The following is a 14,722-nucleotide window of genomic DNA, read 5'->3' on the forward strand; positions in this document are numbered from 1 at the left end:
TGAATTACATGACTATTTGACATGTATGACCTCTTGCATCTCTCTCATTTTAGATCAAGTCAAGCTCAAGGGTCATTGGTTTCAGAACACAGAAGAAGACAATTCAACAACCAACCCAATACAACTACTATCATCACCTAAGTTATATGTTGGAGACCTAGTGCACACCAAGAACTTTACTAGAAAATGTCATGAACCACGATTCAATGGTCCCTTTTGTGTTGAGAATATAACTCCTTCAGCGGTAAAGGTCCAAGGAAGACGAGCTTGGCTTCACCTAGAGGACGTAAAAGCCTATAAAGGTGAGACCTGCTGATCGATGATGAAGAAGAAGGACGATAAAGCAACTACCACTGGATGCTACAGATTGATCTTGGATTAGGGACATTCCATATAGATATTTTAGTAGGAGTCAAAAGTCTTGCGACAAATTTCTGTAGGCCAAAGATGAATGTTAGAAACACATTGAAACATCAAAATGATGCCTAAACGTCAGTTCCTTATTAGAAATTGGAAACAGAATCAGTATTCAGATTCGTTTCATGGTGAATACCTGTTCTAAGCAGTTAAATACATGTACTTACTGACAGTGATGTCCATCGGCTTGTGCTTGCTGTTTTTGTATTTATGCTTCAAACCTATTCTGCTCTTGTCAGAAGAGATGTTGATATTCACACTTTTTTACAGGTTCCTAAAAATTGGCGAGTGATAAGTAGGCTTCTCATTACTATTATTGAGTAAATTTGACAGTTGCAAGTATAAAGAAATGTGATGATTGTATTAATGATGAGAAACGTAGAAGCTAACATGGTTCTAGAGAATGAACAAGTGCAACAGTACCAGGATGGCACGAAAATAATGGATAACAATGTTTTTGTGCATAATATATGCCTGTACGATTACTCTCTTTGTCTTTCTGTTCCTCATTTTACCCAGTCTCTATCATGTTAGTACTTCCACTGAGGTAGAGGCCCCTATGTTCTTCCTACTATGGGAACTTCCTTATATAGACTTCATGAATGGTACAAGGCTTCTAAAGGACACAGGAGATATGCAGAGGAAGATAATGAGGGGATAAATACCTATCTAGATAATGCAGCACACTTGGGTAATAACATGTGGTACCAGCACATGAGGGAAGTAGGGTAAGAGACATCTAAGGAGAGTTGCTATGTCTGCGCTCTCATCCCCTATGCAATGAAAACAGTGCAAACTCCTGAGAAGTCCCAGAGCACACTGCCAGATGCCTCATTCATCTTGCAGCATGTATGAAAAGAGGACAATTTCCGGGAAGTGGGCCACTTTACGATGGAGATCAAAATGGTTGTTTCCAGTTTGGTTATATCAAGACCATCCAGATGGACAAGGAACCTGGATGGAAGAGCAAGATGCTTGTGTATCCTTCAACAGGACAGGATGAGGTGGTCATTGAAGAGATGATGAAAATGAACTGCACTGATATAACAGAAATAGCTGGATCACCTCGATGTTGGAAACAAACTCAAGTCTTAGTCTATGGACTAGTGAAGTACAAGAAGAGATGTGAAGAAGGACTGATGCCCTGTGCAGCTCATTTACTAAAACCAGAATATGTACAAGAGGCGCAGAGAGTGAACAATGGATGTTTGAAGTCATGGGCCAAACATGCCAAACTACTAACATGGGTAGAAGATGAATCTGGTCTAATGGTTGTGATTCCATTGGCAAATGCAACGTTGTGCTTCCCGAAGAGAGGGAAAGAACCATGTGGGAGATGTCAAAGGATGTAAAACTACAGTTGACGTTTCCAGGATGGGAGCAGGGACAGCCGTCCTCATGGATCGATATTGGGCTTGTGGGCCTATGGCCTACATGAAGCTGCCCAAGGATTGGGGAGGCACGTGCTCTTTGGTGCTTATCCATGTTCCAGCATTAGAGATTCCTCTGAGTGACCTGAACAGTGGAGAATTTCCAAAAGTAGATGCTCATTTGAGAAAAAGAAGATTGCTTGAATTTCTCAATTGAACCAGAAGAGGGGATTACTTCTCAGCCAAGTCAATAGAAGCATTTGACCCCACTCCTTATGAGCACAGGTTGTTTAGCAAGACTGCTTCAATCTTCATGACTATATTCATGCCTGGGATTCAGACGATGGCCAATGCCAAGTGGTTGAAGATTACGAGATGGGAGCTCCTGCAGACAATCAACACCACCATACAGAGATCCAATGCTATCAAAGAAGAGCTGAGGGCCATACAACTAATGACCCTACAGAACAGATATGTCCTTGATATGATCACAGCGATGGAAGGAGGAGTTTGCGCCAAAATCAGGCCATCATGTTGCACATTCATATCTTCTCACGATAACCAGAATGGAACTCTGACAGAGGCCATAACGTTGCTAATGAACCTGCATAACAAGATGGAAGGCAAGACAGGGGACATTATAGATGACAGTTGGTTTTCTTCCATATTCTCATGGATTCCACAGTGGATGGCAAACATCTTCAAGTTTCTTGGAGCAATATTGGTGATGGTGATGTTTGGATTCTGTGTGATCAGGATAATAATTGCACAATGTAAGAAGACAGCAAAGAAAGCAGTAGGAATGAAGATCATAATCGATGTCGAATCTGGGTTTGGACCCAAGGAATTGACTGATGAAGATGTCAGAAAATACATAGAGGCCAGCATTGTAGTACCTGAAGGAACAAAGTTCCTGTATCCAAAGAATCATAAGAAGTACGTGGGACAATGGGTCTATTGTAATCCGAATGGACAGTGCAGCACAAGACCTGGGGTGTGGATGAATGTATCAAATCAGCCTGCACCGTGAGGGGGATGATGAAACTTTGGACTCTGAAGAAGCACTTCTTCAAGAGAAAATATCAAGACATGGAGACAATGGTTGAGGACTCGCCCAGAGGAGGGAATGTAGAGGAGCAGTTACATGCCTCTGCAGGAAATCCACCCCTCTACCACCTGTATGTTGGAAGCCTGAGATTGTGCCATGTTTAACACCAGCTGTTGTGACCATACCACAGCGAATATTCGAAAGAAGGTACCCACTGAGAAAGCCCTAGCAAATGGATCCCCAAAGAGACGACAATCTGATGAACTCCTTGAAGGAATATGAAAAGGAGCTAAAAGAGGGGCTGGTGACATCACAAGAGACGAGCGTGACACACCGAGAATACTGGCTGAAAAGAATGTATGGATCTTACGAAAACTGATGATGAAGTTAAGGATCGTGTAAACTTTCACATGCGAAAAGAAGATTGCACGTGTGCGAAATGGCGCAGAAAATGCAACTGTTCAATAACTGTACAGATGCTGTAGCGCAAGTAGACTAAGTGATCAAAGAAGCTGGCTATATGTAGGGAATAAACTGTGGGTGAAGCTGCCATTGTATAGAAGCTGGACATCAGTGTCATAAATTTTAGTAAGCCCGGACCCATGGGGAGAAAGGCCGAGAACTGTGTTGCATCAAGAATAAGCTGAGATCGTGGAAATTAATGGCGAGGCTGTCTGGCCTGGTGTCGATGCTGAAGCAGCCAAGAGCAGTTATTTATTCTTGAAGGCAGCGAACTTGAGAAGCTGAATCATCCCTTGTTAAGATGCGAAGAAAGAACACCAAGTCTGCCGACTTTTATTCATTTAAGACATTTAATGCTGCAAAATGGATCAAATTGTAGTCTCCTGTTACGTGAGCCATGGATGGAATTAGAGTTGAGCGTGGAGACCTAGACAAATGATCCCAGAGACAAGAATAATTTGCAAGACCAAGTTCAAAGACAATCTTCATGGCATAAGGCATGGGTGATGAGATATGATAGGCTAATTGGGTGGGGAGGTAAAGTCAAGTCCACCTCCTGGCATCTGTGTCTGAGTTTACGTGCTGCTAAGTGAACCGAAGTTTCCAGAAATGGCACAAGCGCGCCAACCAATTATAGAGGGCCATATAACAAAGGACCTTATTATAGTTTGAAGACCAATGATATACTGTGTACTTAATAGTGTTGAAGTTGACATGTTTTAGAGGTAGGCATAAGTTGTCCACCTGACAGTAGATAGCCAATCACAATCCCACCCCTTTTAGAAAGTATACTTAGATGTTCCCCTTGAACGTATCACATTCCCTCGTAGGTTTCTATCATTTGCCATGTAATATCATGTCACATCTGACATATTTTCTTTTTTAATAAAAGGATGTTTTTATGAGAAATTCACTGAGAGCTCGAGCTAATGTCTGTTGTAATTCCCTGTTTTAGATAATTGCCAATAAAACAGCACCTTTGCCATTTTCCTGAGTTGGTTCGATTATTTGGTGTCAGAGTTATTCAGAATCCCCATCCATTTCATGCATGATACCCAAAGGGCCATATGCTCACAACGCAATGTAACCATATCATGCCTGGGCACATCCCACCCACCTCCACACTTCTCAATAAACACACCGAAAACATGCATCAACATCTCCAGCCGAATACAGCTTAGACACATGCAAAATTCGGTATAGCAGTTCACATCATCTGACCCTTCTGAGTCTCGCACCTCCTTCAGAATTATTCACTGAACCCATTCCCTCACATGATAACTATGTGTTGCTGCTAGCTACGTAACCACTCCCTACCAACCTTCTGTGCTGGATGAAAACTCACAAATTAATTGTATAAATCCCCCCTTCACGTCTCACGTGACTGACTATGTTCTTCCAAAGGACGTTCATCTACACAATGCTTCTTGGCCACCCCAAAAGCATATTAGTGCATGCAATACATTGTATAAGTTTGAAAAACACTATATGACAGACAGACAGACAGCCATGTTTAGGTGGAGAATGACCTATTGAGCTACAGAATTGGACAAAAATGTTGATAGATCACCAGGCAAATGTATACACATATATACAGATTCATAGAGAGTGATGGATATATAAAGATGCCGACAGAGAGGTACATATTGAAATCGATGCATTCAGACAAATCGATAGAAGCATATATAACGATGCAAACAGAGAGAAGAATAGAGATGTAGATGGATAGAGAGTGATCAACATATACATTAATATGTATATGAAAATACATACATTGAGTTATATTTGTGGGGCTATGGATAGAGCCCTGGAGGCATGCATATGGATAAATGTATATATACAGACAGGGATAGATATGTACATTGATATATAGAAAGAGATACATAGAGTAAAATGTATAGACAGATATGGATAGACAATGACGAACACGTAGATGGGAATGTATATCTATATAGATATATAGATGTATACATAGACAACTAGGTAGAAATGAGAGATGCATTGCTCATCCTGCATATAGACTGCATACTGTTGTTTGGCCCACAGGAGTTTTTTTGATGGGATTTTTAACCAAAGAATTCCATCAAATAAAATCATTCAAATATAGAGGGTGTGGGTAAGGGGATATAAGGGATAGGGAGGGGGTCGGTGAAGTGTTCATATTGTAGGAAAGGCGAGTTTGGGGGGCCCTGTAATAGAAAAGAAATGTTGGTGTGTTTCTTTAATGTCATTTTTTCATAAAGAATTACAATGAAAAAAAAGAGTCAGCAAACGGACATAGAACCCATATAGACATCTAGAAATATGAAAAAAAACATATAGATGTGAATCGATGTCAGTATATTCTGTGAAGCAAAATAATAGATGAATATAAATATGCATGTTTGCTTTAGGACTAATGTAGATTGACAGATTGATAGAGACCGAAGTGTGGGTACGATGTAGAGGCACAGATGGATATTGATAGATTGAGAGATTAATTTACATATGTAAACATCAATAGAGATGCACACAGATAGAAAGATAGAGCATAATGGAACTGTTCATATAGACATGCAAACACAGATCAACAAGTACAGACCTAGAAAGATGGATACAGTGAGATATACAGATGCATGGATATTGTTCTAGAAAAAGAGGTGGGTGAATATATAGAGACAGACACATAATGATTGAGATCACTATATTTCCCCCCTCAAATCTATCTACCATTCTCCTGTCCGTACCCTCTGTCTCCTTACCTAACGTGACTCCATCTCTACTTCCCTCTCCTCCCTTGGCTGGCTTCCATTTCAATCCCAACTTAAATTTCACTTTCTCTGCCTTGTCTTCAAATCGCTCCATGGTCTTGCTCCCCCTTATCTCTCCTCCCTCCTCTCTTTCTACACTCCCTCCCGCTCCCTTCTAACAGCTGACCACTTCCTTCTCACTGTACCTCTGTCCCCTTGTGCCCCCTCCCGCTTCCGCTCCTTCCAGCTCCTAGCCCCCCTGCACTGGAACTCCCTACCTCTCTCAATCCGCTCTATCCCTACCTTCTCCTCATTCCGCACCTCCCTTAAATCTCTCCTTCTCCATTCCCCGCCTTGAAACCCCTTGCCCTTCTTGCTTCCCCTCCTTCCCTCATCTCTTCCCCTTGATTATCTCCCTCCCCTCCCCTACCACCACACTCTCTCCCTTTCCCCTTCCCTCCTCCTTCTCCTCCTCACCCCTCCCCCTCCCTCACAGTCCCACTGCTCTACTCTCCCTATTCCCTACAGTTTAATTGCTCTTCTTACTGTTTTGTTGACTGATTCATAATTGTAATTTGCTTCTACCGTTATATTGTTTTATGTATTAAGTTGTTCAATTGTGCAGCGCTTTGGTGTAAAGCGGTATATAAACAAATAAATACAAATTTCAAAAAGAAGCATATTTTGTTATAGACGTATTGAAGAGGATTTGTGGAAGAGTCAGTCTATACTGCTTCAGTGCCTCCAGGCCTATGCAATGAGACTGAAAGATGCAGTGAGAGACTTGTCTCATCTCAGCAAATGTTCTCTTCTACGTGGTCGTCCCACACACAAAGCCATACACAATAGGCTAATACGGATAGCGAACAGTATCTGCCACAGACTTATGGTTATTGAATTTCTCTCTAACTGCAGTCACTTACAGCATTGCAGTGCTCAGATAGGAAGTCGGGAATATGCAATGTGCAATTCCAGGTCAGCGTGGACATATTTAGTTGGTGTGGGAGGTTTTGGTGCATCTGCAATCCTTGCAAAGTATTTCTGTTGCTTTACGGCTATTTCAAATGCAAGCAGATGTTTTGTGGCTCACAGGAAGCATTCATGGATGCAGGGAAATTGATGAAAAACATGCCCACCACATGCAAGGCATGGCGCATGAAATGCTTTCCAGTTTTATTGAAATAATGATACTGATGTTAACTGCCACAAATCGCAGATGTGGCTGGCAGGCTCCAAGCCATTTAACCACTGCCTACTCTACATATGCCTGCTTCCTTTTTGGTTCTGTATGTAAGCCTTGCATTTAATGGGTGGCTTTTTGGTGATCACAACTGCAAGTCCTGCGCTTCCCACCACTAGACAGGACTGTGGCTCAGTGCTGTGCCTGGGCATGTTATTGCCTTAACCACTGTGCTACAAGGCTGTGGCAAAGTAAACCTTTCCCACCTTCCAACCCATCCATAAACTTCCTTAATGAATCACATTAATGTGAGGTGTCTAAGTATTAATGGCTGGCATTTTGACAGTGGGGACCAAAGATTTCCACTAGTTCCACTAGTTCCCCGAAACATTTATTTTCTTCAGGATGTGGGAGAAAGGCTAGTATCTCAGGCTAGAGTTTTGCAACAGGATGCCTTTAGTCACCTTTCTGACTCAAATCCCTTTCTGAGATGGTACATGCCGATTCTATGGCAAGACAGGAGGCTCCTATTATGCATTACAATCTTTACTCTGACATCACAGCAGCAAAGAAGAAAACACTTTGTAATAAAAATTTTTGAACAAGAACTCATCACAGTTCCAATAGTGCAATATAAACATCCCAATCCAAAATGGAGGGGAGGTCATGCCCTAAGAGTAACCAATGGGCATAGAGCCAGTCCCATAAATGTCCCTTTCTCTAACACCAACTCCTCTTTCTTTGCTGCTGACGCCACACCTAAGTCACTCCTCCTAGTTCTTGCATCAGTGTTTGATAGATGGAGTTTAGAATGTTACTTTGTGTCTTATAGAAGTATTGTGTTTTAGCTGCACTGTGACAGTGAAATTGTAATGCTTTTCATTAGTTTTTATGGGTATTTGTAATTAGCGCGTTTGCGTTAGAATGCTTGGCTCCTGTCACAGTGTTTCTCTGTTCCGGCGCTCCGCTTGGAACGTACCGCTCTGAAGAGTGAAATTCTTTCATTGCTTTAAACGGCGCTCCCGCCGTGTTCTTTTTTCATTTATCTCGCGTCGCCTGCCTCTCATAATAGGCAGTGATGCGTGAACTTCATTTTTTCCCTCAGGGGAAGTTTGTTTATTGTTACGCCGGAAACAGCGCACAGTTTCTCAGGTTGGTTCTGTGATGCGCGCAGCACGTTAAAGAAGCTAAGCTCCTTCTGACGCGTGTCACAATAGTTCAGCATTTCATTTTCTTTTATGTTTCCTTCACAAGCATCGCGTGTGTTTTTACAATTATACGCTGCTCGCGTGTGTTTTTAATTACACGCTGCTCGCATAAAAAGCCAGGTGCAGGCAGGCTAGGCCTGTTTTTGGTTATAGGTCATTGCCCTGCTGAGGGTTTATATGGAATTAGCCTGCTCGGCTGCCCTCTGTTTTATCACCCTGCTAGGGTGAATGCATATAGTTATATATATACCAACTTAAATAGCCTGCTCGGCTGCCTCCAGTCATGTCACCCTGCTACGGTGTGTTTGTATGAATAGCCTACTCGGCTGCCATCAATTTCGGTCACTCTGCTAGAGTGTATATATATATATATATTTAATAGCCTGCTCGGCTTATTTGGTTAAGTGCACCTGTTTGACAGCCTGCTCAACTTCTTTTTGATTGAGGTGGAAGTTGACACTTCTTTGGTGGCACAATATTTGCTAAAGTTGGTCATGAATAAGGATATGGCTGCAGGTTCGGCGGATGCCAGCAATCAAGTGCGTCCTTCAAAGAAAACTGATAATATTGTAGACAAGTCTAGTCAACAACCGTCTGTAGCACAAGCAATTCAGTCTTCCCTGGATTCGGCTTTGTCTGGTCTGAATGATACATTAGCTTCAGTGTTTGATAGATTGATCAACCGCATCGCTGATTTTCACCCCTCTCAGGATGCTGGGCCCTCAGTCAAACCTCACCCCCCTCAAAAAATGTACCAGCAAAACTAAACATATTTCAGGACAACTCAGTCCTTCCCCAGTCACGCCCCCTGAGTCTTCCCCTAGGAGAGGTCAGAAGCGAAGGTGGGAAGAGTTTCGGCAACCCCTCTCCTCAACTCCTTGGCCAGCCCCCTCACAGCTTCCTGCGGCAGTATCCCCTATTCCTATTTCCACCTCAGACACCTATGAGGATTCAGATTCACCCCCTAAGAGACGCAAAAGGTGGCCCCTGCCCCTACACAAAAGGGTCCTGTGCTAGATGTTAATGGTGTTCCATTTTTTGACCCTGCCTTCATATTGCACCCTAGATCTGCAGCGTGGCACCCTTCTCAGGAGATTTCTTCATTCTTAGAATATTGGATCAGGCGTCCTTTACCTAAGGGAGACAGGAGTAAGTTGAGGTCTGAATGCCGTAGGCCTGTCCTTCAAGAAAAGGTGGCTTGTACTCCCGAGATAGATCAGCCTATGGCGGTGTTTCTTGCTCAGAAGGGTAAAGACCCCAAAAAAGGGGTTGACAAGGCATGGTGTAACTGCCAGGATAAGCTGTTGGATGTTTTAGGTCCAGTCATGCAAATCTTTGAGCTGGCTGAGGAGGCGGCTTCCCCCAATTCCCCTGTTGATGTGAGTGTTTTAAGGGGCTGGATTCAGAGGACTGTCTGCCTGCTCGGCAATGGGAATGCCTCAATCTCCAGAGAGAGGTGCAAGTCTTTGCTTATGAGACTTGACCCAAAATTGGCGGATTTGTCAGAAAGAGAAGCAGGGCCTTCTGCCAAAGGAACCTTGTTTGGGGATAGTTTTTTGAAAGACCTTTCGGCATATGTGCATACTTTTACAGCTTTGGATAAAGCTCAGACCAACATTAAAAAGGTGTTTGCGCATAAGGTTTTCCCCAAGGCCGGGCGAGGTAGAGCCCGCTCTTCCGGCCGGTTCCCCCAGGGCCATTCCCGTCCCTGTCAGTTCGCCTCCAGAGGCGCACATAATTCCTCCTCTGCTCGGGGAGCGAATAACCAATTTTTCCCTCAGCAAAATGCGGGTTGGAGAGGACGTTGAGGAAGAGGTGCTGGGAGGTCAAGAGGAGCATCAGGTACGTTCTCAAGTGTTAATAGTTTTTTCCCACAGAGACCTACGGGGCAGACTGGCCAGGTTCATCACACAGTGGGAGTCCCTCACATCAGACCCCTGGGTATTACAGACAGTCCAAGGTTATCGCATAGAGTTTTATTCCCCTCCTTGCCAGTTCTCAGCTCCCCGCCCATTGGTTTTAGATGAAGTAAAGCAGTCTCTAATAGATGTGGAGGTCAAGGACCTCATTTCCAAGGGAGCGGTAGTCCCGGCCTCTTACATGGCCTCACAGCTCCTGAGTACCATTTTCCTAGTTCCGAAACCAGATCAAGGGTTTCGCCCAGTGATAAACCCAAAGGCCCTCAATTCCTTTGTAGTATACCATCACTTCAAGATGGAGGGAATCCATCTTCTCAGGGACACCCTTCTACCAGCAGACTGGATGGTCAAGTTGGATCTCAAGGATGCTTACATAGTAGTTCCTGTGTTCCCTCCACACCAGGAGTTTCTCCAATTTCAGTGGTGGGGTGGGGTTTAGCAGTTTGCCTCCCTCCCGTTTGGCCTGTCCTCAGCCCCGTGGTGCTTCACCAAATTGATGAAGCCTGTGATGGCTCTTCTCAGGTCCAAGGGGATCCGAATAATTATATATCTCGACGACATGCTCCTGTTAGCCCAGAACTCTCAGATCCTGCGCTCTCATCTGGAATCTACGGTGACTCTTCTTCAGAGCCTGAGTTTTGTGTTAAATTAAATGTCAAAAAGTCCATATTAAAGCCTACGCAAGGTATCCAGTTTCTGTTCTTCAATATAGATTTGAAGTGTTGCATCCTTCTCCTTCCAGACAGCAGGTTGGCAAAGATAAGAAAAGAGATTCGGGTTATCCTCAAGAAGGACCCCATTTCTCTCAGACTGTTGGCCAGAATAGTGGGGATGTTGTCAGCATCCATCCAAGCTATCTTCCCAGCCCCTCTACACTACAGAGCGTTACAGCGTCTGAAGGCTCGACATCTGCGCAGATGTCTTTCTTACTCTCAGATGGTGGTGCTGTCCCCAGAAGCCAGGTTGGAGCTCATTTGGTGGCTCAGGCATATGGATGCCTGGAATGGGAAAGCAATTTTTGGTCCCTCTCCGGATGTCGTTCTGGAGTCCGATGCCAGCAGGGCGGGCTGGGGAGCAAGACTGGGTCAAGTTTCCACTGGGGGAAAATGGTCAATAAGGGAGAAGGAGCTCCATATCAACTATCTGGAATTGTTAGCGGGGTCCTTTGCTGTCCAAAGTTTTCTCAAGGATCAGGGGAATTGTTGTGTCCTCCTCCGCATGGACAATGTCTCGGCAGTGAGATATGTCAATCATTTGGGAGGAACAAAGTCCAAGGTCCTAGCGGATATGGCAAGGGAATTTTGACATTTTTGCCTCGACCGCAATATTGTGTTGAAGGCAGAATACCTTCCGGGGATTAGCAACGAGGTGGCGGATTGGAACTCCAGGCACCTTCAGGACAGAAGCGACTGGATGTTAAACAAGTGCCTCTTTGCCAAGATAGAGTCTCTGTGGGGTCTGTTTGCAGTGGATCTGTTTGCCTTGAGGCTACACTGTCAGGTGCCCAGCTTCTACAGTTGTAGACCAGATCCTGGCGCTCTAGCTACTGATGCGTTCCTACAGGATTGGTCGGGTCAGAGGTTGTATGCCTTCCCTCCCTTTGCACTGATAGCCAGGGTATTGGTTCAGGTTTGCAGGCAGGAAGCCACGCTAGTGATACTAACCCCCTTTTGGCCTTCTCAAATTTGGTTCCCAGCTCTTCTAGAATTGTCGGTGGACATTCCTCGTCTTCTTCCCCTTCATCCCCAGTTGCTGATAAGCCCTGGCAGGCTCTCTCACGAGCTGGTCCTTCAGGGGCACCTCTCCCTTATGGCTTGGAAGATTTCAGCTCTTCCTGGTTCTTCTGAGGGCTTTCGCAGGACTCTATGTCAGTCATTAGGGACTCTTGGGCCCCCTCTACTAAGTTGGGATACTCTTCAGCATGGAACTGCTGGGTTAGCTGATGTGTGGTTAGACACCTCGATCACGTTTCTGCCCCTCCTGTAGAGGTAGTTAATTTCCTGGTGGATTTATTTAAAGAAGGCAAGGCCTATACAACTATCAATGGCTTCCGATCTGCTTTTTCAGCGGGACACCTTTTGGTTAAAGGGAACCTGTAGGTAGACATTTTTTAGTGCGAACAGCCCTTAAGTCTATTCGCATTAATGTTCCTCCGAAACCGAAGTATTCGGTTCTTTGGGATGTTAATATGGTCTTAGATCTCTTCCGGTCCTGGCCACATAATGAAGATCTGTCCTTTCAACAGTTATTTTCAAAGCTGACAATGTTGTTGTGCCTGATATCTATTAAAAGAGTGTCTGATATCAGAGCTTTGGATGTGGACAATAGAATGTTTACCCCTCAAGGGGTTACCTTTTTTGTTTCAAGGAGGACTAAATGTATGACTTCCTCAATATCTTATCCAGCCTTCCCAGAAGACAGTAAATTGCATGTTTGAAATGTTTTGAATTAAAAACTGAATGTCTGAGACCTCAGAATACCTCTCAGCTGCTGATTTCCTATAGAAAACCCCATAAGCCAGTATCCCCTTCCACTTTAGCCAGATGGATTAAGTGGGTCATGCTGGAGGCGGGGGTTGACATCTCTTCATTTGGTCCCCATTCAGTTAGAGGTGCTATGGCCTCTAAAGCCACTTTCATGGGTGGCTGTTTGGAACAGATTCTAAAAGCAGCTGATTGGTCCAGAGAGTCAACTTTCAAAATGTTTTATCATAACGCATTGCTCATGTGGCTGTTGATGTTCTGCAAGGGCTTTAAACTTGCATAATAGGAGCCTCCTGTCTTGCCATAGAATACCTAATCCCCCACACTAGCGTGAGATGGGGGTTTAGATTATATAAAAGACATGGAGGTGAATATTATCCCACCTGCCCACCCTTACTTCTTGTTTTGGTTATTTCAGCTTTTGGGTGAGAGGTCCTGGTTGAAAGGAGATCGGTTCAGGTTCGGTTGGCGGAAGAGTTCAAGTTTCGCCTGTTTTCAGTTGGATCATCACTCCTTGTACTACGCGGATAGTTTCTACAGTGGACGTCCGAGAAAGAACAGCATCAGAAAGAGGAGTTGGTGTTAGAGAAAGGGACATTTATGGGACTGGCTCTATGCCCATTGGTTACTCTTAGGGCATGACCTGCCCTCCATTTTGGATTGGGATGTTTATATTGCACTATTGGAACTGTGATGAGTTCTTTGTTCAAAAAACTTTATCACAAAGTTTTTTCTTCTTTGCTGCTGTGATGTCAGAGTAAAGATTGTAATGCATAATATTCGCCTCCTTATCTTTTATAGAATCTAAACCCCCATCTCACGCTAGTGTGGGGGATTAGGTATTGTTGCCCATTCTCTGGGCCCCATTACAAGTTAGGGGGCATTTTGGTGGTAAATTCACTGAAATACCACCAAACAGTGATACCGTTACCACCACTTGGCCCGGAGGAATTACCGCTGGAATACAAGTGGTGGTATGTGGTGTTAGTCCCAATTTAATGCCTGTAATTCTGCTGGTTATTGGCAGTAAGGCAGAGGAAATATCCCAAGCATTCTGCTGGAGGTTTTTCCTCCACCTTACCTCTAAACCCATAGTTCAGCGGTGCGGTAATGTGGCAGTAATTACCACTACAATACCACTGTTTTTGGCCAAACCGCCCAACTCGCAATGATACCCTCTGTGTTTTAGGGGCCATTAATACTGCTAGCAACAAGCACTCTGCTTTACCATGGGGTACATTTCATGGTGACATCATGGGCGAGTGCCTGGATTGTCCACATGGTTCACTGGTCCCTGAAACATAAGGTGTGGAAACCTGGGTGCTGTTAGGCAGAATGAGAGTGCGTATGGTTCTCAGCAAGACACACAGGCATTATAGGTGCAGTGTGAAATGGTTGTGGTGGCAGGCTAAGTGGGAGTAGTAGTGGTGGTGGGGCTTTGCTGATAGTATGCCAGACATCTACATTAGGACTTCACTCTATTCCTAAACATGTGTGTGTGGTCGAATAGTGGGTGCATTTTCGGGGTATGGTTAGTGCTTATTACCCTTGCAATCAACAAAACAAAAGTGAAGGGGTGAAAGGACATTAATGTGCAATGGTGTCTTAATGGTACGTTTACCAGTGCCCCTTGCATGCTGCTGATAGCTACAACACAAAGCACATGCCATTTCTGCCACAAATATCAGTAAAAGGATCCCCCACCTGAGCAGATTCTTGAATACTGTATCTTAAAATTGTATTTTGAAAACCAAGGAAGCAACCAATACATCCCATGGCCCACAGAACTATGAACAGCGCCCACACCATCCAAAATTGTCAAAAATATTGGAATCCGAATGGACAACGAGCTAACCCTAGAACCATAAATAAACAAGATTATGAAGAAATGCTTCTTCCACCTGCA

This window comes from Ambystoma mexicanum, chromosome 4p, assembly GCF_040938575.1.
Source record: "Ambystoma mexicanum isolate Mex_15411 chromosome 4p, UKY_AmexF1_1, whole genome shotgun sequence".
In the NCBI taxonomy this organism is placed as follows: domain Eukaryota; kingdom Metazoa; phylum Chordata; class Amphibia; order Caudata; family Ambystomatidae; genus Ambystoma; species Ambystoma mexicanum.